At 43.1% G+C, this 24,029-nt stretch overlaps 1 long non-coding RNA gene across 1 annotated transcript; it reads right to left on the bottom strand.

The window, feature by feature from the left end:
- Nucleotides 1-8,017: 8,017 nt before the first annotated feature.
- LOC122683004 lies at nt 8,018-23,533 on the bottom strand. Its single transcript, XR_006337593.1, has 3 exons — nt 23,478-23,533; nt 18,143-18,147; nt 8,018-8,118 (listed from the first exon to the last, which is right to left on the bottom strand). It is a non-coding gene; the product is annotated as an uncharacterized LOC122683004 (long non-coding RNA).
- Nucleotides 23,534-24,029: the final 496 nt, after the last annotated feature.

Below are 24,029 nucleotides of genomic sequence, written 5' to 3' on the forward strand. Positions count from 1 at the left end.
GAAGTCCGTGGATCACAGTCACCCGTCTGCCTGGAACACTGGCTGCACCACTCCCAGCTCTTCTAACGGCGCCTCAGACAACCAGCAGCAGAAAGCCCTCGGACCCACAGCACTGGTGTCTCCCATCAGAAGCAGAGATGAGCGTGTCACCAGACTCCCGGCTGAACTCTGGAGCTCAGCACGGATGCTCAGGCCCTGAGCACTGAGGCCTGGGCCTGGGCCTGGCGGTACCAGCAGCTCACGCAGCACGGGCCTGCTGAGAGGCGGGGCGGCCCGCCTTGACTGTGAGCCGCCTGCGAGGCAGGAGGCCCGGGCTCTGCTCAGTCCTGTCTCTGGGAAGAGGGCAGCGCCTGCACGTGCAGGAGTCCCCAAACCCGGGAGACAGAGCCCTCCCCCGAGGACAGGACACCCCACACGTCTGCAGGGCGGCCAGGGCCAACCACCAGCTCAGCCTGCTCGGGCTCACATGCTGCGCTGCTTGACGCTTTTGCAAGGAAGCTGTGCTGCACAGATGGAATCTGGAATCTCCCCGAGCAACACCTGTCTTTCCTCCCGTCTCCCTCCCTCCTGAGGGAACCACTGCTTTCTCTGCTCGAATTCTGCCCAAGGGCCTGGGGCCAGAGCACACTTGGGAATTGGGTCGGGGGTACGACACTGTCCCGCCATGGACTGCGGACCCCCGCGGGTCCTCTGAGGGCCACAAAGCCTCTGGGTTGGTCGCCCCCAACCATCACCTCCCAGTCCCCTCGTGGAGTGCAGCCTCCATCTCTCTCCCCTTCCTCACCCGAGGCTCTTTCCCCCAGCAGAAGGTCTCAGAGACAAGGTGACCAATTCCACTGGGAGGTCCTGCCAAATACGCCAAGCCTGCCCTTCCTGTGAGCCAGGATTTCAGTCCCCACTCCCTCCCTCCTGAGCCAGCATAGTGCCCCCCGCCAGCCCACACAGCCTGCAAGCCCCACTCTGAGGCCCCGGCCTGTGCTGCTAAGTCACTGCCGTGACCCCTCCAGAGCTGCCTCTTGGAGACACCCCTCCCTCGCACCAGCCACTGCAGCCCACTGTCTTCAGAGCACAGCGGCCCCTCCTGCCCCGTGGCTGCTTCCTCTTCTCATCTCTCACTCTCGCTGACACACAGGGGACGGTGACCAGGCCCCAGGCTTCTCCATCTGAACCCCCCAATCATGCCAGGCCTTTGGGTCCCGGCACCAGCGCCCTCCTCCTTACCCAAACCCCCCAAGAGCAGGAGGCTGTGTCCACCTCCTCTTCCTGCACTGTCTACACAGACCTCCTCACACTCACCTCGTCCACCCTGGGAGCAGGGGGTGTCCATCTCTGACAGCACCAGCCCCACACCCTGGAGGAGCTCTGCCAGCAAGTCTGGCCGTGTCCCCTATCCGCTCTGCAGGGCATGCGCTCTCCTTGAACTCCACCCACCGTGGTTTCTGGCACAGGGCCAGTTTCCGGCTCTGCCTTCGTCTCTAATGATATCCCCTTACTCTAGAACAGGGCTGGGCAGGGGCCCTCGACCGCAAGGATCCCCTAAGCGCACAAACGCAGAAATATGCATATGGGCTCCAAAATGTCTCCTAAGTCAGGATTCAAGCAGCAGTCGATTTCCTACAGATGAATGAAAGTCACCTGTTAAGCACTTCAGTAACCTTTGCTAAAGTTTCTCTGTCACTTATGACCATTTTCCATGAAGAAGCCAAAGAAACATTTAAATACTAAATAAGAATTACTGCTGCCATAACAACGAGTAAGAAAAAATCAGGATGCTCAGTAATCTGCTAGCCTTATTCACAAGCCAGGTGATTCCTCCCACCACAGCCAACGGCAAGTCATGTCTCAGTCTCCATTAGATAAAAAAGACTACAGGTCATTAACCTTCTGCGACTCTTCAGAAAAATCACTGTCAGTCTGTCAGGTCCCTCAAATGAATACACCCAAATATCAACTGGTCCGCCTCCACTTCCAAACCTCTGCCTGTGGTTTTGGGTTTTGTCAATACCATGACCACCACTCTCCCTGGTACCAAGTTCGATTCTAAGGAACGATGCTTGTCTCTTCCCTCTCGCTGGCCACGAAGCTACAGGCTCCTTGAGGTGTGACCGTGAGAGACACCCAGTCATACTGGCCACACACCAGACAAGCCCTTGTCACACTCGACAGCGCTGAGGGGAGCTGCCTGGGGGAGCACCCTACCCGTGGTGGAGGGGAGCCCCTCGCAGCCTCGTCTGGTCCACGTCGGCTCTAGGGGTCTCCAGGTTTTTAATCAGCTGGTCCTACAAAACAGCAAATGACACAGCCTGCACCACTTGCTTTCCAGATGTAAAATGACTTGCACCAACATGTGCATAACAGGTTACATGAGTAGTTATCAACTCTGAACATTTTAATTCTGAGACAATGTACTCTAAGAGTCCCATAGGAAATATAAACACTCAAAACAATATTAACCCTTATAAACCATAATGAATAAGAAGTTCCATCTCAGGTGTAGAGAAGCTTCTGCAGGAAACATGCAAGCCATTGACAATGATGAAGTCTGTAGGGAGAAGCTGGGCTTGGGCGGGGGTTCGGGTGCGGGGGGACAGGACTCACTCTTATTGCCCTCGCTCCTCTCACTGCTTTAAACTGTCTCCATGGAGCTCACTGCATCCCTGGGCATCCCTCACATTCATTCCTCCACACCCCACTTCTCTTCTTCATGGGGTAAAACAAGTCAAATGGGCTTCGTTTCCGAGTCACTCGACTCAGCCTGGCAGCTCTGTGCTGTCAGCCACGGCAGTCACCCGCCTCGTGCAGCCCTGATCACACGAGACAGGCCAGTGCAAAGCTCGATGTGGAGATCACAGAGACGATTTCAAGACTCGCGGTGAAAAGAGGACATCAAGTAGTCGGTTGGTTTTTAGGAAACTTTAGATTCTGTATGTGGCTCATATTATCTTTTGACACACAGCTCTGTCCACCTTAAAAGCTCATGCTTGTCTCAGCTTTTGGGTGAACCTAGAAAGGACTACTCAGAATTCTGAGCCACACACAACGGCCACAGTCTAAATCCACCTATAATGCAAACACATTCAGTGTTCAAAACCAGAAATGGTATATGTGTTACAGTAGTGGATTAGCCATAAAGAAAATATAACTTGACTTCCTCTAAGCATCCGTAGTGACTGTAACAATGAGCCCAGCCCAACTCAGCTGTTAACAAATTTCTAAAGGATTTAGAGATTTAAGTACCTTGTCATTTTGCATTTCTTCTAATTGCTTTTTCGCATTTTCAACTTTCCATAGGAGGGCATTCTGAAAAAGATACAAACAGTGCTTTAGGGTCAATTCTTACAGCATTTTCACTCTCTTTTTCCTTCGTCAAGAAGCTCCTCATCAAGGTCCTAGTCGCTTTCTGCCATAAGGGTGGTGTCATCTGCATATCTGAGGTTATTGATGTTTCTCCTGATAATCTTGATTCTAGCCTGTGCTTCATCCAGTCCAGCATTTCTCATGATGTACTCTGGATATAAGTTAAATAAGGAGGATGATAATATACAGCCTTGACTTACTCCTTTCCCGATTTTGAACCAGTCTGTTGTTCCATGTCCAGTTCTGAGAGGGAAACAGGCAGAAAGGTCAGGGGTCTCCAAATAGAGGAAACAGACTGCAAGTGTCAGACATTTTTATCTCTCTTAAGCAGCAGGAGGAACCAAACTAGAGATATTTTTTTCCTTCTCTATACAAACTTAAAAGGAGGTTTCTCTTAAAATACTGTGTTGCCATAATGACACCTGGTTTCACTTGAAGTTAACTATTCTCAAACCTGGAGTTAACCAATGCATTTTTCTTATGGAAATGTTTGTCTTAAGCTATGTTAATCTGCTATGCATTTACCCCAGACTCTGTCCTCAGGTCTGTTCTGCCTAATGGCTCAGAACCTACTTGACAAACCAGTATGTTATACTCAGATATTGTTCCCCTAATCTATGTAAACGAACCTATTTGTATGGTAATCTGCCCGTCTACAAGATTCAAGTCAATTGTTTTATGGCCCCTGATGAATCATCTGGTGCCAAGATTATCCCAAAATGCATTTTATGGATGAGGGGCCTGGCACCATTCTGAGTTTTAAGACATTCCTTTCTTTTCATTAACAGTGACTAGTGACTATATAACATCCAGCTGAAGACTAGCAGGGGGTACTCTTTCTGCCCCCTTCTGATGCCTATGTCAGAAGCTTTCTCTATCTCCTTTATACTTTAATAAAACTTTATTACACAAAAGCTCTGAGTGGTCCGGCCTCATCTCTGGCCCAGATTGAATTCTTCTCTTCCAGAGGACAAGAATCCCAGCGTCTTATCATTCAGCAACAACCTTTCAATTCTAACTGTTGCTTCTTGATCTGCATACACATTTCTCAGGAGGCAGGTCAGGTTGGTCTGGTATTCCCACCTCTTGATGAATTTTCCAGTTTTTTGTGATACACAGACAAAGGCTCTGGTGTAGTCAATTAAGCAGAAGTAGATGCTTTTCTGGAATTCTCTTGCTTTTTCAGTGATCCAATGAATGTCGACAATTTGATCTCTGGTTCCTCTGCCTTTTCTAAATCCAGCTTGAACATCTGGAAGTTCACTGTTCATGTATTGTTGAATGCCTTGGAGAATCTTGAGCATTATTTTCCTACTGTGTGAGAAGAGGTCAATTGTGCAGTAGTTTGCTCATTCTTTGCCATTTCCTTTCCTTGGGATTGGAATGAAAACTGGCCTTTTCCAGTCCTCTGGTCACTGCTGAGTTTTCCAAATTTGCTGGCATATTGAGTGCAGCACTTTCACAGCATTATCGTTCAGGATTTGAAATAGCTCAGCTGGAATTCCATCACCTCCACTAGCTTTGTTCATAGTGATGATTCCTAAGGCCCTCTTGACTTCACATGCCAGGATGTCTGGCTCTAGGTGAGTGATAACACCATCTTGATTAACTGGGTCACGAAGATCTTTTTTGTATAGTTTTTCTGTGTATTCTTGCCACCTTTTCTTAATATCTTCTGCTTCTGTTAGGTCCAAACCAATTCTGTCCTTGATTGTGCCTATCTTTGCAGGCAAAGTTCTCTTGGAGTCTCTGATTTTCTTGGAGCAATCTCTAGTCTTTCCCATCCTATTGTTTTCCTCTATTTCTTTGCACTGATCACTGAGGAAGGCATTCTTATCTCTCCTTGCTATTCTTTGGAACTCTGCATTCAAATGGGTATATCTTTCCTTTACTCCTTTGTCTTTCACTTCTCTTCTTTTCACAGCTATTTGTAAGACCTCCTCAGTCAGCCATTTTGCCTTTTTGCATTTCTTTTTCTTGGAGATGGTCTTTATTACTGCTTCCACTACAATGTCACCAAATTCCGTCCATAGTTCTTCAGGCACTCTGTCTATCAGATCTATTCCCTTGAATCTATTTATCACTTCTACTGCATAATTATAAGGAATTTGATTTAGGTCACACCTGAATAGTCTAGTGGTTTTCCCAACTTTCTTCAACTGAAGTCTGAATTTGGCAATAAAGAGTTCATGATCTGAGCCACAGTCAGCTCCCAGTCTTATTTTTAATGACTGTATAGAGCTTCTCCTTCTTTGGCTGCAAAGAGTATAATCAATCTGATTTCAGTATTGACCATCTGGTGATGTCCATGTGTAGAGTCTTCTCTTGTGTTGTTGGAAAAGGGTGTTTGCTATGACCAGTGTGTTCTCCTGGCAAAACTCTGTTATTCTTTGCCCTGCTTCATTCTGTACTCCAAGGTCAAATTTCCCTGTTACTCCAGGTGTTTCTTGACAAAATAAGGTGTGTGAGTGCAAAATCACTTCATTCATGTCCCACTCTGTGCGACCCTATGTGCTGTAGCCCGCCAGGCTCCTCTGTCCATGGTATTCTCCAGGCAAGAACAGTGGAGTAGATTGCCATGCCCTCCTCCAGGGGATCTTCCTGACCCCCATAGAGGCATCTGTGGAGCTGCACAAATTGGGGGGGGAGGGGCGGGGAGGGCCACATGTATTTTCATTTTGTAATCTATGGCTCTGTACTATTAAAAGACACTTAGTTCTGGGAGGATGTCTTCAGTATTGAAATGTTGCTGTGATCATTTGTGGCCAATGCCAGGATTCTTGGCCTCTGGTGAAGAGGAATTTGATCCAGGGCCAGTGATGAGGCTTGATTGCTCAGAGCTTTTCATGTAATAATGTTTTATTAAAGTATAAAAGAGATAGAGAAAGCTTCTGACATAGATGTCAGAAGGGGACAGAAAGAGTGCCCTCTTACTAGTTTCTAGCAAGGAGTTATACACGTATTAGCAAGCTGCTAATTAGAGAAAAGAAACCTCAAAGCTGAGAGAGTTGCACCAGGCACCTCACCCACAACATGCATTTTGAGACAGCATAGCACAAGGGGAGTCATGCCTGGCCATGAAACAATTGACAAGAATCTTGAAGAAAGGCAGATTTCCAAGCAAATACATAGTCTTCTGACACATTAAGATAGTTTAAGGAAGACATTTCCATGAGAAAAACACATTGGTAAGCGCAAGATCTGAGATCAAGTTAAGTTCAGGCAGAACCAGGTATTGTCATGACAACAGAATTATAAAAGAAAAATAGAATTTAAAAAGTCCACCAATCGCAGTTTCATTTCCTCCTCCTGCTTGGGCACCTCTGACCTGCCTATAGAGGGTATTAACACTCTGAGCATGTATATGGCTTTTTTGTGTCGCATAAGCGTGAATGGGGTTACCCAACTTTCATTCTTAGTAAATGATCTGAGTGAGAAAACAAAATAAAAAAAGAGCAGAGATCTCTGAATCGGGAGGCACCTAACAAGTCAACAGTCTTCGAAATAGTGTTTTAGGGAGTGCTACCTGAGCCAGTAATGAACCTGTGACAGTAGTGGCCTGGATTCTTCAAAAAAATGATAATAATCCTGGCTTTAAAAGCTGTCTTATCTTCTGGAAGGCCTTATCACACCTCATCACTGGACCTGGCTTTTTTTGCCTCAGGCTTTCCTAGGTGTTCTTGCTCATTTTTCATGTGAAACTTAGAATCAGTTTATCCTGAAAATCAGTCTGAATGGCTGTTAATTAGGATTTCATTAGATGTTAGACTAATGAGAAGTGACATTTATATGACATTCAATCTGATCATTAAGAACACTGTGTGTCTTCACAATGACCCAAGTGCTTACATGTGTGTAGCTTCCTCCATAAGGTGTTGAAGTTTCCTTTATGTTCCCTCTGGAAACCCTGGGCATCTACACTGGAGATGGGGTGTGAATACAGCAGACACAAATTCCTGCCCTTGGACTTTTGGCTACCTGAGATCATGAAGATATTCCCCTATGTCATCTACCGGGTTTTCTTTCCTTTCCACTTAGGTTCACTATTCACTTGGAACTGACTTTTGTTGGATTGATTTTATTCCATCTAGATGGGCAGTTAATTAAGCAGCATTTACTTAAAATCGACTTGCCTGCTCACTGGTACTGAGTCAGTGAGTGAATGAATGAAAGTCACTTAGTTGTGTCTGACTCTTTTCAGCCACCTGGACTGTACACTCCGTGGAATTCCCTAGACCAGAATACTGGAGTGGGTAGCCTATCCCTTTTCTAGTGGATCTCCCCAAGCCAGGAATTGAACTGGGGTCTCCTACATGGCCTGCAGATTCTTTACCAACTGAGCTATCAGGGAAGTCATTGGTACTAGTAGTGTAATAGAGCAAGTGCTCAGTGTGTATGCCCAGAAGTGGTATTGCTGGGTCATGTGGCAGTTCTATTTTCAGTTTTTTAAGAAATCTCCACACTGTTTTCCATAGTGGCTGTACTAGTTTGCATTCCCACCAACAGTGTAAGAGGGTTCCCTTTTCTCCACACCCTCTCTAGCATTTATTGCTTGTAGACTTTTGGATAGCAGCCATCCTGACTGGCAAGCCAGATCTGAAAGAGACACGTGCACCCCAATGTTCATCACAGCACTGTTTATAATAGCCAGGACATGGAAGCAACCTAGATGCCCATCAGCAGATGAATGGATAAGGAAGCTGTGGTACATATACACCATGGAATATTACTCAGCCGTTAAAAAGAATTCATTTGAATCAGCTCTAATGAGATGGATGAAACTGGAGCCCATTATACAGAGTGAAGTAAGCCAGAAAGATAAAGATCATTACAGCATACTAACACATATATATGGAATTTAGAAAGATGGTAATGATAACCCTATATGCAAAACAGAAAAAGAGACACAGATGTACAGAACAGACTTTTGGACTCTGTGGGAGAAGGCGAGGGTGGGATGTTTCAAGAGAACAGCATGTATATTATCTATAGTGAAACAGATCACCAGCCCAGGTTGGATGCATGGGACAAGTGCTCGGGTCTGGTGCCCTGGGAAGACCCAGAGGAATCGAGTGGACAGGGAGGTGGGAGGGGGGATCGGGATGGGGAATACAAGTAACTCCATGGCTGATTCATGTCAATGTAGGACAAAACCCACTGCAATGTTGTGAAGTAATTAGCCTCCAACTAATAAAAATAAATGAAAAATAAATAAATAAAGCAAGTGCTCATGTATGGGTAGAACTAGATATATCTCAAAGACGGAATCAACTTTATTCTTCTTCAATTCATGTCTGGAGCTGGTGGAAGGAAGGGGCCAAGAATGGAATCATTGTTTGGGCCTGAGAAACAATAAACCGTGACTACTATGGGGGGTGGGGGCTGGGGGGGTATCTGGAGGAACAGAGGAGAGGTGGAAAGTCATGGCTGTGGGCCCTGCTGATACTGAGGCAGCTCTTAGACCTCAGAATGAAGATGGGAGGTAGGCAGGTGGAGATGAAAGTATCAAGTTATATCTCTGAGCACCATTCCCTTTATAAAATTAGTTCTCTGAAAGCAAAAAAGTATTAAGACCCTCCATGCAGTCAAAAATCTGTGTACACTTTACAGTCAGCCCTCTATAACCTCGGTTTAACTTTTGTGGATGAAAAAACCATGGGTCATGTCAAGTATGTATTTATTGAAAAAAATACAGGTGTAAGTGGACCTGTGCAGTTCAAATCTGTGTTGTTTGAGGGGTAACTGTGTGTAACACATTTTGTTTATCCATTGCCCATTGATGAATATTTGGGTTGCATCTCCGTTTTGTCTGTTGTGAATGGTGCTGGTATGAATATTCATGTACAAGTGTCTGTTGGAGTCCCTACTGGCAATTCTTTTGGGTTTAGACCTAGGAGCAGTTTTGCCAGCTCATATGTCAATTTTAACTTCTTGAGGAATGTGTGAACTGTTTTCCACAGTGGCCACATCATCTTCCATTCTCCCCAGAAAGATACAGGGTTCAGTGTCTCCACGCTCTCCCACCACTTGTTAATCCTGTGTACTTTTGTTATATTCTGTTGTTTCTGATCTTTACATTGAACCTATCTTAGATGTGAGATAGTTTCTCAGTGTGGTTTTAAATTGTGTTTCTCTAGTGACAAATCATGTTAAGTATCATTTCATGACCTTAGTATAATCTACATGCAATAAAACTTAATTTAAGGGTATAGTTTCATGATTTCTGACAGATAAATACAGCCGTGTACAGCCACCACAGGCAAGATACAGAATGTTTCCATCACCACAAATCTTCTCTTGTCCTTTTCCCAACCACTTTGATCAACACCAGGCAGCCAATGATTTGCTGATTTTGAGAGATTAAATCTATTGTCTAGGATTTCATAAAAACCAGATCATGTGTTTGCATTTGTGTCTGACTTTTTTGTTTGTCATAATAGGTCTTCTGCTGTTGCTGTTTGTTTTTAAATTTCCTTAATTTATTTCTAATAACCCTCAGGTCTTTTCCTGAAAAGGAAATGTCCCCATTTTTATAACATTTATCAGAAATATATGGATACTATTTTACTTTTTATGCTGTCTGTGGCATTCGTATTTTTTCTTTTTTTTTATTTGGCTACTCTAGGTCTCAGTTGTGGCATGTGGGATACAGTTCCCTGACTACGAATCAAATCTAGGCTCCTGCTTTGGAAGCGCAGAGTCGTAGCACCAGGACCACCTATTTGTTCTCTCTCTCTCTTTTTTTAATGGTGTTACAGTCATTTTACAATGTTACACTATTCTCTGCTGTACAATGAAGTAAATCATTTGTATGTATACCTATATCCACTCCCCTTTCGGCTTCCCACCCACCCCCTCGTCCCTCTTCTTTAGGTCAGTGGAGAGCACCAAGCTAGCTCGGTATGCTACACAGCCGCTTCCACTAGCCATCTGTTTGCACATGGTGGTGCATGTATGTCAATACTGACCCCTCAGTTCGTCCCCGCCTTTCCTCTCCCTGTGTGTCCTCAAGTTCCTTCTCTGTATCTGTGCCTCTACTGGGATCTGGAGATGAGATCACCGGCCCCAGTTTTCTACATACGCTGTGCTTAGTTGCTCAATCCGGCTCATTCTGTAGCCTGCAAGGCTCCTTTGGCAATAGACTGTGTCCTTCAGGCTCCTCTGCCCAAGGGGGGTCTCCACACAAGTATACTAGAGTGGTGCCCTGCCCTTTCCCAGGGTATCTTCCCAAACCAGGGATCAAACTCAGGTTTCCCACATTGCAGGCAGATTCTTTACCGTCTGAGCCACAAGGGAAGCCCAACAATAGTGGAATGGGTAGCTTATCCTTTCTTAGGGGATGCTGCCAACCCAGGAATTGAACCGGGGTCTCCTGCATTACAGGAGGATTCTTTACCAGCTGAGCTACCATGGAAGCCTATATAGAGATAGATAGATAGATAGATAGATAGATAGATAGATAGATAGATAGATAGATAGATAGATAGATAGATAGATAGATAGATGTATAGATTCATATATACCAACATATATATACACATATATATACACAAATATACAATATTTGTTTTTGTTTTTCTGTCTCATTTCACTTTATGACTAACGGTCCATCCACATCTCTTCAGAGGACCCACTTTCATTTCTTTAATGGCTACATAATATTACACTGTCTATGCAGCACTTTTCCTTACCCATTTCTCTGTTGATGGACATTTAGGTTGATTCCATGTCCTACTGCTGCTGCTGCTAAGTCGCTTCTTTCGTGTCTGATTCTGTGCAACCCCATAGATGGCAGCCCACCACGCTTCTCTGTCCCTGGGATTCTCCATGGCTGATTCATGTCAATGTATGACAAACCCACTACAATACTGTAATTAGCCTCCAACTAATAAAAATAAATGAAAAAAAAAAAAAGAATATTGGAATGGGTTCCCATTTCCTTCTCCAATGCATGGAAGTGAAAAGTGAAAGTGAAGTCACTCAGTGATGTCCGACTCTTCCTGACCCCATGGACTGTAATCTACCAGGCTCCTCCATCCATGGGATTTTCCAGGCAAGAGTACTGGAGTGGGCTCGCATTTCCTTCTCCAGATTCCATGTCCTAGTTACTGTAAATAGGGCTGCAATGAACATGAGCGTGCATATGTCTTTTTGACTTATGGTACTCTCAGCAAACCCAGTGGGATTGCTGAGTGGTATGGTAGTTCTATTTTCAGTTTTTTAAGGAACCTGCATACCGCCCTCCATAGTGGCTATATCAGTTTACATTCCCACCAACAGTGCAACAGGGGTCTCTCTTCTCTACATCCTCTCCAGCATTGCTTGTAGATTTTTTGATGATAGGTATTGTGACTGATGTGAGGTAATTTCTCATTTGCAGGTTTGATTTGCATTTCTCTAATAGTGACAGAATAGTGATGTTGAGATTCTGTTGTGTTTGGTATTCCATCCTATGACTTACTTATACAATACATAAGTACATTTGAATAGATTCTGACTGACCATTCGCGCTATGGAAAGTGATACGCTCAGACAAATGCATATTGACAGGTATCCATCCTAAACGATCACTTCCAATTCCCCACTCCACGATCTGCTTATCATCTATGTAGCTTTCCCTTTCCAAGCATGTCACAATGGGGTCATACTGGGTGCAGCCTTTTCAACTGGATTCTTTCACTTAGCCACATGCATCTAAGATTTATCCCTGTCTTTCAAGGGTTGATGTTTCATTCCTTTCCACTGTTGAGTGTTATTCCTTTGCATGTATACAGGATTAAAATAAATTTCCCTCTCCCCTTCCAGGTTCTTGGTTGGTCCCCCTTCTCCATCATTAAACACAAATTATCAGGAGAAAAACAGAAGTTTAATTAACATGTATACCTTTTGCATAGAGAGGAGATGCCAAGGAAAACTGAGTTACTCCTTGAAATGACAGAAGACTCCACCTTAAATAGCTCTTCAGCCCCAAACAGAAGAAAGACCTTGAGGGGAAGGCAGAGGCCTTTTATGGCAGGTTATCATGCAAAGCACAGTAAATAAAGATGATTGTTTGCAGATTTAAGTCCTGACTTCTTCACTGATAAGTGTTCCTTCCTTGAGATGTAATTATCCTTCTCCCAGGTTCAAAGAGGGACACCCTTACAAAAGGAGATTTCCCTAAAAAATGTAAACATACCTCACAGAAGGGCAACCTCAGTCTTCCCTGGTGAGCCAGTTACTAAGAATCTGCCTGCTGATGCAGTGGACACAGGTTTTGTCCCTGATCCATGAGTATCCCACATGCCTCAGAGCAGCTGAGCTCATGCACCACAAGTACTGAAGCCCACACACCTAGAGCCCGCGCTCTGCAACCAGAGGAGATCCAGCTCTCCACAACTAGAGAAAGCCCTCTCAAAGCAACGAAGACACAGCATGGCCATAAAGAAATGAATAAACCTTAGAGGGGGCCACCTCTACTCAGTTTTTCTTTTTTATTATTATTATTTTAAATTAATCAAACTAAAATAACTCATGTCAAATAGACATAATTTGCGGTGGTGTGTTCTGGTCCCCTGATATCTGTGTACACCAATGTGCTTGCACATTCATCAATGAAGGATATCCTGATTTCTTCAAGTTTGTAGCCACTGTGAATAGAACTGCTGAGCAAAATTGCATCCTCGTTTGCATTTGGAAGTAGAATTTCAGAGCAACTGCCTAAATACTGAAAGCATGATTGCTGGATCCCAAAGTGACACCTGATGAGCTTTGGGGAAAACTGCCAGACTGTCTCTCATGGGGGCTACACAGCATCCCACCAGCGATGGGGAATGGTTCCTGTTGTTCCTCACCCTCCAGCAACGAGTATTATCTTATATTTGGAGTTTAGCAGTCCTAAGAGGTGTGGTGTGATATATCACGACTTTAATTTGTACTCTGTTTGTACATGATGGTGAGCCTATGTGCTACTTATTTTTAACAACTAAGGAAATTTTGACATGTGTGGCAAAGTGAGTAAAGTTTGAAGTCATGTGCCAAGTGAAACAAGCTAAAGAGAATTGGACAAATAATCTATGATCCACTGTGAGATGCCCAGATAAGACCACTGCAAACATAAAGTAGAATAGGGCTGCCAGGAGATAAGGGAGTTGGAGCTGTTAGACTTGGACAAGAGCCAGTGATCATGCATGATGATGGTGCTGGTCAGTCAGTCCGTCAGTTCAGTCACTCAGTCGTGTGCGATTCTTTGTGACCCCATGAATCACAGCATGTCAGGCCTCCCTGTCCATCACCAACTCCCAGAGTTTACTCAAACTCATGTCCATTGAGTCGGTGATGCCATCTAACCATCTCATCCTCTGTCATCCCCTTCTTCTCCCACCCTCAGTTTTTCCCAGAATCAGAGTATTTTCAAATGAGTCAGTTCTTCGCATCAGGTGGCCAAAATATTGGAGTTTCAGCTTCAGCATCAGTCCTTCCAATGAACACCCAGGATTGATCTCCTTTAGGATGGAGTGGTTGGATCTCCTTGCAACCAAGGGACTCTCAAGAGTCTTCTCCAACACCACAGTTCAAAAGCATCAGTTCTTCCACGCTCAGCATGAGACACAGGACACAGCCAGCAGCAACACCTTCTCACACAGATTTCCAGTCAGCGCTTGTCAACTTTCTACAGCCCTGGTTTCTCTCCCTTGGGTCTGAGAGCTCAAGGCCTCATGAAATTGATGTGTTCTCCTTCTCAGAAAATGGAAACTAGCACACAGCCCCATGCTTCATTCTGCCAGCCAAGGCTAGCAGCTCCTCTTACTGAAGAACCACGTGTCACACGTGTCCTATAGAAGTCCTCAAATTAACAACAACAATGCCACCGAGAAGATCTAGGGTGGGGGAGGGCTGAGCTTAATGAAATCATCACCAGATGTGCCAGACTGCCAGCTGTCAAGGTGTGTGGCATCAACTTCCCACTGTCCTGACATCTTGGAGGTCATGTCCTCAAACTGGTGAAAAGACACCTATGAGGGACACTCTGGCAACACGATCAGCAGGTAGTGAGACCTGGAGGGAAAAGTGGAAGTGGACAGAAGGTGGACCCTGCAGCAAGAGCAGATTCTCCGAGTTGCTGTGCTTGGCATGTGCTGTGCTTAGTTGCTCAGTCATGTCCGACTCTTTGCGACCTCATGAACTGTAGCCCTCTAGGCTCCTCTATTCATGGGGATTCTCCAGGCAAGACTACTGGAGTGGGGGATCTTCCCAACCCAGGGATCGAACCCACGTCTCCCGCATTGCAGGCAGATTATTTTACTGTCTGAGTCTCCCCAGAAGAGAGTTTGTAAATGGAACTGAGCAAAGGTCAGGTTATTTGACCAGAGACCAAGCTCCTGGCCTCTGAAAGCTCTTGAATTTTTATTTGCTTTGCTCTCACTACTGTTCCTTGACTTTCCAAGAACTTCAGAAGGTTAGGGGCTAGGGAGAGGAAAGGAGTGAATGCTCAAGGAGAATTGTAGTCCTACATCTAAACTATGATCCTAAGATACTGTCAGTTATAAAAAGACATCCACCTCCAAGAACCCAACTCAGGAGATATTTAGAATTTGAATGTCGCCAAAGAAATTTTCATTTGCTTCTTCCATATTGCATAATGCACACTCCTTAATTTTCAGTCTCTAAAATCTAAATAAATGGGGACATCTGCTTCTAGCAAATGCAGGCAGTGTTGCCTTGCCACCACCAGTATGCAATCATAAAACCAAGGGAAGAAAAAGAAGAGTAAAAAAGGACAACACAGTACAGCTTCCAGAAACCAGACCCTTTCCCAAATCACCCCCTTTCCACACCCATCTTGCTTCCTCCCATGTGTCTCAATCTGCTGTCATAATTCAAGTGCAAAGACACGTGTGTGCTCCGTCACACTTCAGTCATGTCCGACTCGGTGCATACCCATGGACTGTAGACCACCAGGATTCTCTGTCCATGGGATTCTCCAGGTGAGAATACTGGAGTGGGTTGTCTTGCCTACATCCAGGTGATCTTCCTGACTTAAGGATCAAACTTTTATCCCTAGTCTTTTATGTGTCCTAAATTGGCAGATGGGTTCTATACTACCAGAGTCACCTGGGAAGCACCCTGCTACAAATATACTTAACAGGCAATGCACTCCAGGCCTGTTTGGTCTATCATCAATCAAAAACCACCAAGATTTGGTCACAATGGAAAAATTCAAACAATAAACACTTTATAAAGACAAACTACATTCAAGGATTCTATATGCCCTGACCAGTTCAGCCACAAATGACTCCAAAGGGGAGAGTCTAACTCTTTCTGGGGACAGGGGTGGCCCACTCTCAGCCTGATGGTCATTATGTCCCCCAACATGGCTTTCGCTCTAGGCCAAAGCTGTCCAGTGAAGTGTACTGTGAACTACAAATTCAAGCTCCATATAAAACCTTAAATTTTCTAGTAACCACATTTAAAAACAAAAAGAAGCACATGAAATTAATTTTCAAATTATATTTTAATCCAGTAAACAAAAAATATTATCATTTCAACATGTGATCAATATGTCACAAGTCATGGCTGGCGTGCAGATAAGTCTGATCTTATTTTGATGACTAAATACATTCCTTTCTTAGACAAAGTGCCACTCCTAGGATGGGAAGCTAAAATGGGAACCCCTTTACCTTGGGAGTAGGCCTGTCAGGCAAAATATAAGACATCTAGCTAAATTTGGTTTTCAGGGAGTCATTTTTCAGTATAAGTACATCCCAAGTATTGCAGGAGATGGACTGCTACTCTAAAAGGAAAATAATAATAATTTTTCACTGTTTCCCTAAAATTCAAATTTAACTGGGATTCCTGTATTTCTGTTTGGTAAGTCCAGCCACCAAAAAGGCATGATTAGAACGGATTCCTTCTTTAGCTAAAAGAGAGTACATCAGTGGTGAGTGAACACAGCTCCCTCCCATCAGGGCCAGAGTTAGCATCACGGGAGGATGACGTGTCTCAGGTGGTCAGTAGAGTTCGGAAGTGCAAAGGTGTGTCTTCCTTGGCCCAGCACAGACCACAAGGTACTGGCAACCCCACAAAAGAGGAGGAGGTGAAGGCAGAGGAGATGAAGGCAGAGGGAGAAAACGTGGCCAGTTCAGGAAGCAGCAGAAGGGGATGGTGCCCAGGAGGTCACAGGCCAGCCTGCTGGGAAGCCGCTCAGTTCAAGGTGTGAAGCACTCTTCCCAGGGTCCTGCAGGAAGGCGCTCAGCTAAGCAGTAGGGGGTCACTGACCCAGTGGCTACTCTGCTCCGCCCTTGTTTCTTTTCCATGAAGTTTACAAAATATTCGTACATCCTGTACTCCCATGTACCTTGTGCAAGACCTTGATCTTAATGTGGCATCTGCACCTTTCTAACCTGCTCTAGGATTTTCTTTACCAATGAAATTGTCCTTTATTTTTACTTCATGTACTAAGAATTCTAACAATGGGTGACGAGGGAGAAGCATCGTGTCCAACTTACTAGATATTCCAAGTGTCTTCCAAGTGAGAGTGGTGAAACATGCCCCCCAAATTCCTAAAACTCTTCAAAATTCCAAAACAGTAGTACCTGGTGAAAACTAAGGGGCACGGTGGTCCCAGAACCTTGGGGAAAATGTGTTTCAGGTTGATTTAGTGCTGAGCATGTGTAAGGCTTGGAGGAACGATTCAGAGTGTCTCATACAGTAGATCAGGGTGGACCTTGAGAATCTCCATTTTTAACCACTTCCCAGGTGATGCTAACACTGCTGGTCCAGTGATGACACTCTGAGAACCACTGATTTACACAAGGAGAGAGCTTCCACAGAAATGAAAATAACACTTTTTGAGACACTTACTCTATTTTATTATGAGCTTCCTCACACGGAAAACCCAGATGCCAACCTGAAAATTAGCAGAGTAGCTCTTCCACAACTAAGGATGTAAAGAAAAAAACCACATGGAGATGCACTGGAAGGGCAGAGATGCAGTCTAGTCTAATTCTGGGTGACCCAGAATTAGAAGGGCACATTACCAACTTGGTGTCTTCCCTGGGAGGACATGCTGAGCACCTGAGCCTTGGTAACCTGAATGAGGATGATGAGCCCCCATAATATCTTGATTTGGAACCAGCAGAGCTACATCTGGGAGAGAGCTGGGGGCTGTGGTTAGCCAAGACCCCATGCTTAAGAGGTTAGTGCCAAACTTACTGATGCTGAATGTTGTCAGCAATGATGCAGAATGTTGGCACAGGTCCCATGGGAAGGAGAATTATGTGCTAATTTTAGGACACGTGCCAAAGGGGCAAGGATCTCTTGAAACTTTCTCCAGGGATGAAATCACTGATTGACGACATTTAACAAAACCCTCCCTGTGCCCAGCTGGCCCAGTGCCAGCAGAAGACATTGCTGGCATTTCCCACTTACCTTGCTAGCACTGCTTGCCCTGCTAGTCTGTGTTCCCTGGGGACCAGACATATCCAACCCAGTCATGCCCACAACACTCCTCCAAAATTGCTTCGCCCCCAAGGGCCTGGATTCCCCCACAACAGCCTCCTCTCCTACCACTCACAGGGGGTGGACTCAGCCGTGACTTGCATCCCCTCAAGGTGATTCCCACTGCAGGTCAGCTCCAGCCAGAAGTACATCTGCAGCTGTTGAGGTGGGGCTCACATTCAGCTGCACTGGGGGGCAGCCGACCCAGCAGCATGCCCAAGGCAACACTGGGACATCTAAGAGGTAACCACACTCAGCCTACACAGCCGACACCCTGGATCTCCTGTCTCTGGTGACCTGGGGGAACCGTTCCTTTGGGCCGCACAGTAGACACTCAACATAAATCCCCTTTTCAACTTGGAGACATAGTCATCTACCTAATATTAATGCATAAAGAGACAAAGAATCTATTCTAAATGAACAGCTAAGACATAAACTCAGAAAGAGAACTAAACAAGATGGAGATAAATAATCTACATCAAATGGCTGCAAAGTAAGGGTCATAAAGATATTTACTGGGTCTCCCCTGCTGGTTCACGTTTTAAGATTTTCCTGACAATGCAGGCCACAAGGGTTCAACCCTTGGTCTGTGAACTAAGATCCCAGGCTGCAGGGCAAGTAAACCTGCATGTCACAGCTACTGAACTCATGTACCCTAGAGCCTGTGCTCCACAACAAGAGAAGACAGAACAATGGGAAGCCCACACACCAAATCTAGAGTGTAGCCCCCACTCTACACAACTAGAGGAAGCCAATGACACAGCAAGACCCAGTGGACCCACTAAATAAATGAACAAAAGACAGTAACTTCTATCAGGGGAAGCATGAAAGAACGGAGTGAGAAACTCCACAAAGAGGCAATAAGTATAAAAAAGAACTGTTTATAACCAAAGAATACAATAATGGACATTAAAAATACAGCAGATGAGTCAACAGATTAGATGATTCAGGAGGACAGATCAGTAAGCTGAAATACAGAGTAGTGGAAATCACCCAGTTTGAGCACCAAAAAGAAAAAAAAAAAAAAAAATAAGGCAAAGAATTGAGGAAAGTTTAAGCATTTGGTGGATAATATCAAGCATACTAACATTCACATTATAGGGACTCAAGGAGAAGAGAGAGAGAAAGATAAACTCTCACTTGAGGAAACAATGGAAGAAAATTTCCCTATATTGTTGAAGGAAACACACCCAGGTCCAAGAAGCACAGAGAGTCCAACACAGAGTAAACCAATGGAGAAACATGCCAAGACATATGTAATCAAACTAAGAAAAATTTAACAAAAAGAGAAAATATTAAAAGCAGGAAGGGCAAAGCAACAAATCACAAGGGGATCCCTATAAGGTTAACAGCTTATCTTTCAGAAGAAAGGCTGCAGGCCAGAAGGGTGTTATATACTTAAAGTTATGAAAGGGAAAAACTTACGAGAAAGATTACTCCAGCCAGCTTAGATCTCACTCAGATTCAAAAAACTCAGTACCTTTACAAATAAGCAAAGGTAAGAAATTCAGCACCACTAAAGTAGCTTTATAACACATATTAAAGGACGTTCTCTAGGCAGGAAATAGAGGAGAGTGAATAGACATTAAAAAAAAAAAAAAAAAAACCAGAATAACAAAGTAAATAATAATAGTATCATGCTTATCAATAATTACCTTAAATATAAATTGATTAAATGCTCCAACCAAAACACAGACTGGCTGAATGGAAATAAAAACAAGCCCCATATAAATGCTGTTGATAATGCATCCACCTCAGACCTAGGGACACACACAGACTAAAACTCAGGGCCTGGAAATATATTCCATGCAAGCGGAAATCAAAACAAAGTTTGAGTAGCAATTCTCATATCAGATAAAATAGACTTTTAAATAAAGACTGTTACAAGAGACAAGGAAGGACACTACATAATGATAAAGAGATCAATCCAGGAAGAATATATTGCAATAATGATACACATACATTCAACACAGGAGCACCTCCATACATAAGACAAATATAAACAACCATAAAAGGGGAAATCGACAGTAAGAAAATAACACTAGGCGATTTTAACACCCCACTTATACCAATAGACAGATCAACCACAAATAAAATTAATATAGAAACATATGCCTGAAATCACACATTAGACTAGATGGCTCTTATTGATATCTTTAGCATATTCCATCACCAAACAGAAGAATATCTTTTTTCTCAAGTGCACATGAAATACTCTCTGAAATGGATCACATCTTGGGTCACAAATCAAGCCTTGGTAAATTAAAAAAAAAAAAAAAAACACAAAAAACTGAAATCATAGCAAGCATCTTTTCTGATCACAAAGATACATGATTAAAGATCATTCATAGGAACAACTTGTAAAAAGCACAAACACAGGGAGAAATCAAACAGGTCACTGAAGAAATCAAAGAGAAAATTAAAAAATACTTAAAAACAAATGGCAATGAATAAATGACATACCAAAACCTTTGTGATGCAATAAAAGCAATGCTAAGAGGGAAGTTTCTGGCAATACATGAAGCCTACCTCAAGAAATGAAAAGAACATCAAACAAACAACTTAATCTAACACATAAAGAACCTAGAAAAAAAGAAAAAGAGCCAGAAAACCTCCAAAGTTAGCAGAAGAAAAAAAATTATAAAGATCACAGCAGAAATAAATGGAAATGAAGGAAACATTAGAAAGATCAATAAAACAATAAGATAAGTCTTGGAGAACATGAACAAAATTGACAAATCATTAGCCAGACTCATTAAGAAAAATAGGGAGAAGACTCAAATCAACTCAAAATGAAAAAGGAGACGTTACAGCAGACAACACAGAAAGAGAAAGATCATAAGAGACAATTAGAAACAACTGCATGATAATAAAATGGATAACCTGGAACAAATGGACAGATTCTTGGAAAAGTACAGTCTTCTAAGACTGAACCAGGAAGAAATGGAAAATGTGAATAAATCAAGCACTAACACCAGTCACAAGCTCTAACTATGAACACATCAATCACAAGCACTACTAACTATGATCAAAAGTCTCCAACTAACAAATGCCCAGGACTTCACAGGTGAATGCTTTCAAATGGTAGGGATGTGATAATACCTCTGCTGGTCAAACTCTTCCAGAAAAATGTGGAGGGAGGAGCATTCCCAACTCATTTTGTGAGGCCACCATCACCATGATCCCAAATTAAGTAGAAACGCCACACGGGAAAGAAAATTATAGGCTAACATCACTGATGAACATCAATGCAAAAATCCTGAGGAAAACGCTAGCAAAAACAAAACCAAACAAAAACACTAATTAAAAGGATCATACACCAAGTTCAAGTGGGGTTTATCCCAGGGATGCAAAGATTCTTCCCTATCTGCAAATCAATCAATGTGATACACTATATTAACTAATTGAAAGATAAAAACCATATGATAATATCGATTGATGCAGACAAAGGTTTTGACAAAATTAGACACCAGTTTACAATTTAAAAAATGCCCCATAAATGGGCATGGAGGAAACCTACCTCAACATAATAAAAGTCATATAGGAAAATCTCTCAGTAAACATTATTCTCAATGGTGTCAAAATTTAAGCATTTTCTCTAAGCTCAGGGTCAAGACCATGGTGCCAACTCTCATTCCTATTATTCTGTATAGTTTTGTAAGTCATAAACACAGCAACCAGACAAGAAAACGAAAGAGAATGCATATTGGAAAAGAAGAAGTCCATCTCTCATTGACTGCAGATGACCTGTTTCTACTCACAGAAGACCCTAAAGATAGAACCAGAAAATTACTAGAGCTAATCAGTGAATTTAGTAAAGCACAGGATAAAAAATTAATACACAGAAATCCTTTGCATACATATAGCACAACAAGAAAAATCAAAAACAGAAACTAAGGAAACAGTGACATTCCTCACTGCAACAAGAAGAAAAGCATAGCTAGGAATGCTGCTGCTGCTAAGAAACATCAGTTGTGTCCGACTCTGTGCGACCCCATAGATAGGAGCCCACCAGGCTCCCCTGTCCCTGGGATTCTCCAGGAAAGAACACTTGAGTGGGTTGCCATTTCGTTCTCCAATGCATGAAAGTGAAACGTGAAAGTGAAGTCGCTCAGTCATGTCCAACTCTTCGGGACTCCATGGACTGTAGCCTACCAGGCTCCTCCGTCCACGGGATTTTACAGGCAAGAGTACTAGAGTGGGTTGCCAATTTCTTCTCCAATACCTAGGAATAAACCTATCTAAACAGACAAAACACATGTATGCAGAAAGACAGGCTGTATGATGAAAGATAGTAAAGATGAAACAAACAGATAAAAGATATGCCATGTTTTGAATTGAAAGAAATCAATGTTGTGAAAATGACTCTACTACCCAAAGCAATCTGCAGGTTCAATTCATCCCTATCAAACCACCAATGACATTTTGTAAAGAATTAGGACTAATAATTTTACAATTTATATGGGGGGAAAAAAGACCCAGAAGGGCCAAAGCAATCTTGGAAAGAAATGTGGAACTTGAGGAATCAACCTTTCTGACTTCAGACTATACTACCAAGCTAGAGTCATCGAGACACTATGGTGCACGCACAAAAACAGACACATAGAGCAATGGACCAAGACATAATGCTGAGGGATAAACCCACACTCCTACAGGCAGCTTTTCTTTGACAAGGGGGGCAAGAACGCACAGTGGGGAAAGGCCAGAAAAGAGAGCCTCTTCAGTAAGCGGTGCTGGGAAACTGGACAACTACATGTAAAAGAATGAAATTAGAACACTTCTTCACACTATACACAAAAACTAATTCACAATGGTTTAAAGAACAAAAGTAAGGCCAGAAACTATAAAATTCTTAGAGGAAAACATAGGCAGAACACTCTGTGACATTTATCACAGCAGGATCCTCTTTGACCCACCTCTGAGAATGACTGAAATAAAAACAAATATTCAAGAAAAAAAAAGCATCTAGAGAAACTTCAGAGTATTTAAGCAGCAAAGAAAACTATAAACAAAATGAAAAGACAACCCTCAGAATAGGAGAAAATAATTGTAAACGAAGCAATTGACAAAGGATTATCTACAAAGTACACAAGTAGACCATAGAGCCCAATATCAGGAAAAAAGCAACCAATTGAAAAGTGAGCAGAAGACACGAACAAATTTATCCAAAGAAGACATTAAGAAGGCCACCAAACACATGAAAAGATGTTCCACATCGCCCATTATTAAGGAAATGCTAATCAAAACTACGTGAGGTATCACCTCATACCAGTCAGAATGGCCATCATCTACAATTCTACAAATAATAAATGCTGGACAGGACATGGAAGAAAGGGAACCCTCTTGCACTGTTGGTAGACATGTAAATAGATACAGCCACTACGGAGAAGGAATGTAGCTTTCTTAAGTGGGAATAAAACTACTATATGACGCAACAATCCCCTACTGGTCATATACCAAGAGAAAACCATAACTCTAAAAAGACATATGTACCCCAATGTCCTTTGCAGCATTATTTAAAATAGCCAGGGCGTGGAAGCCACCTAATGTCTATCAAGAGAACAATGGATAAAGAAGCTGTGGAACACGTACACAATGGAATATTACTCAGCCATGAAAAGGAACAAATAAGTCAGTTTAACTGAGGTGGATCAACCTAGAAACTGTGATACAGAGTGAAGTAAGTCAGAAAGAGGAAAACAAATATAGTATATTAATGCATACACATGGGATCTTTTAAAACGGTACTGGTGAATATTTGAAGGGCAGAAATATATACCCAGATGTAGAGGAAGGACTTGATAACTCAGCTGGAGAAGGAGAGGGTGGGACGAATTGAGAGAGTAGAATTGAAACATAGCCACTACCATATGTAAAATAGCTAGCTAGTGAGAAGTTGCTATAAAACATAGGGAGCCCAGCATGGTGCCCTGTGATGACCTAGATGGTGGGATGGCGGGAAGTGGGAGGCAGGCTCACCAAACAGTGGATAATATACTTATGGCCTATTCATGTTGGTGCATGAGGAAAACCAACCAAACATTGTAAAGCAGTTATCCTTCAATTAAAAATAAATAAATACAATCTGAAAACTATCATTCAACACATCTGTATTGTCCTCTAAAGTTATATGGGATCATCTATTCCTAGCTATTTTTCCACTATAAGTGCTTATAAATGTTATTAAAGGTTTT

This window comes from Cervus elaphus, chromosome 24 (assembly GCF_910594005.1).
Source record: "Cervus elaphus chromosome 24, mCerEla1.1, whole genome shotgun sequence".
Classification (NCBI taxonomy): Eukaryota; Metazoa; Chordata; class Mammalia; order Artiodactyla; family Cervidae; genus Cervus; species Cervus elaphus.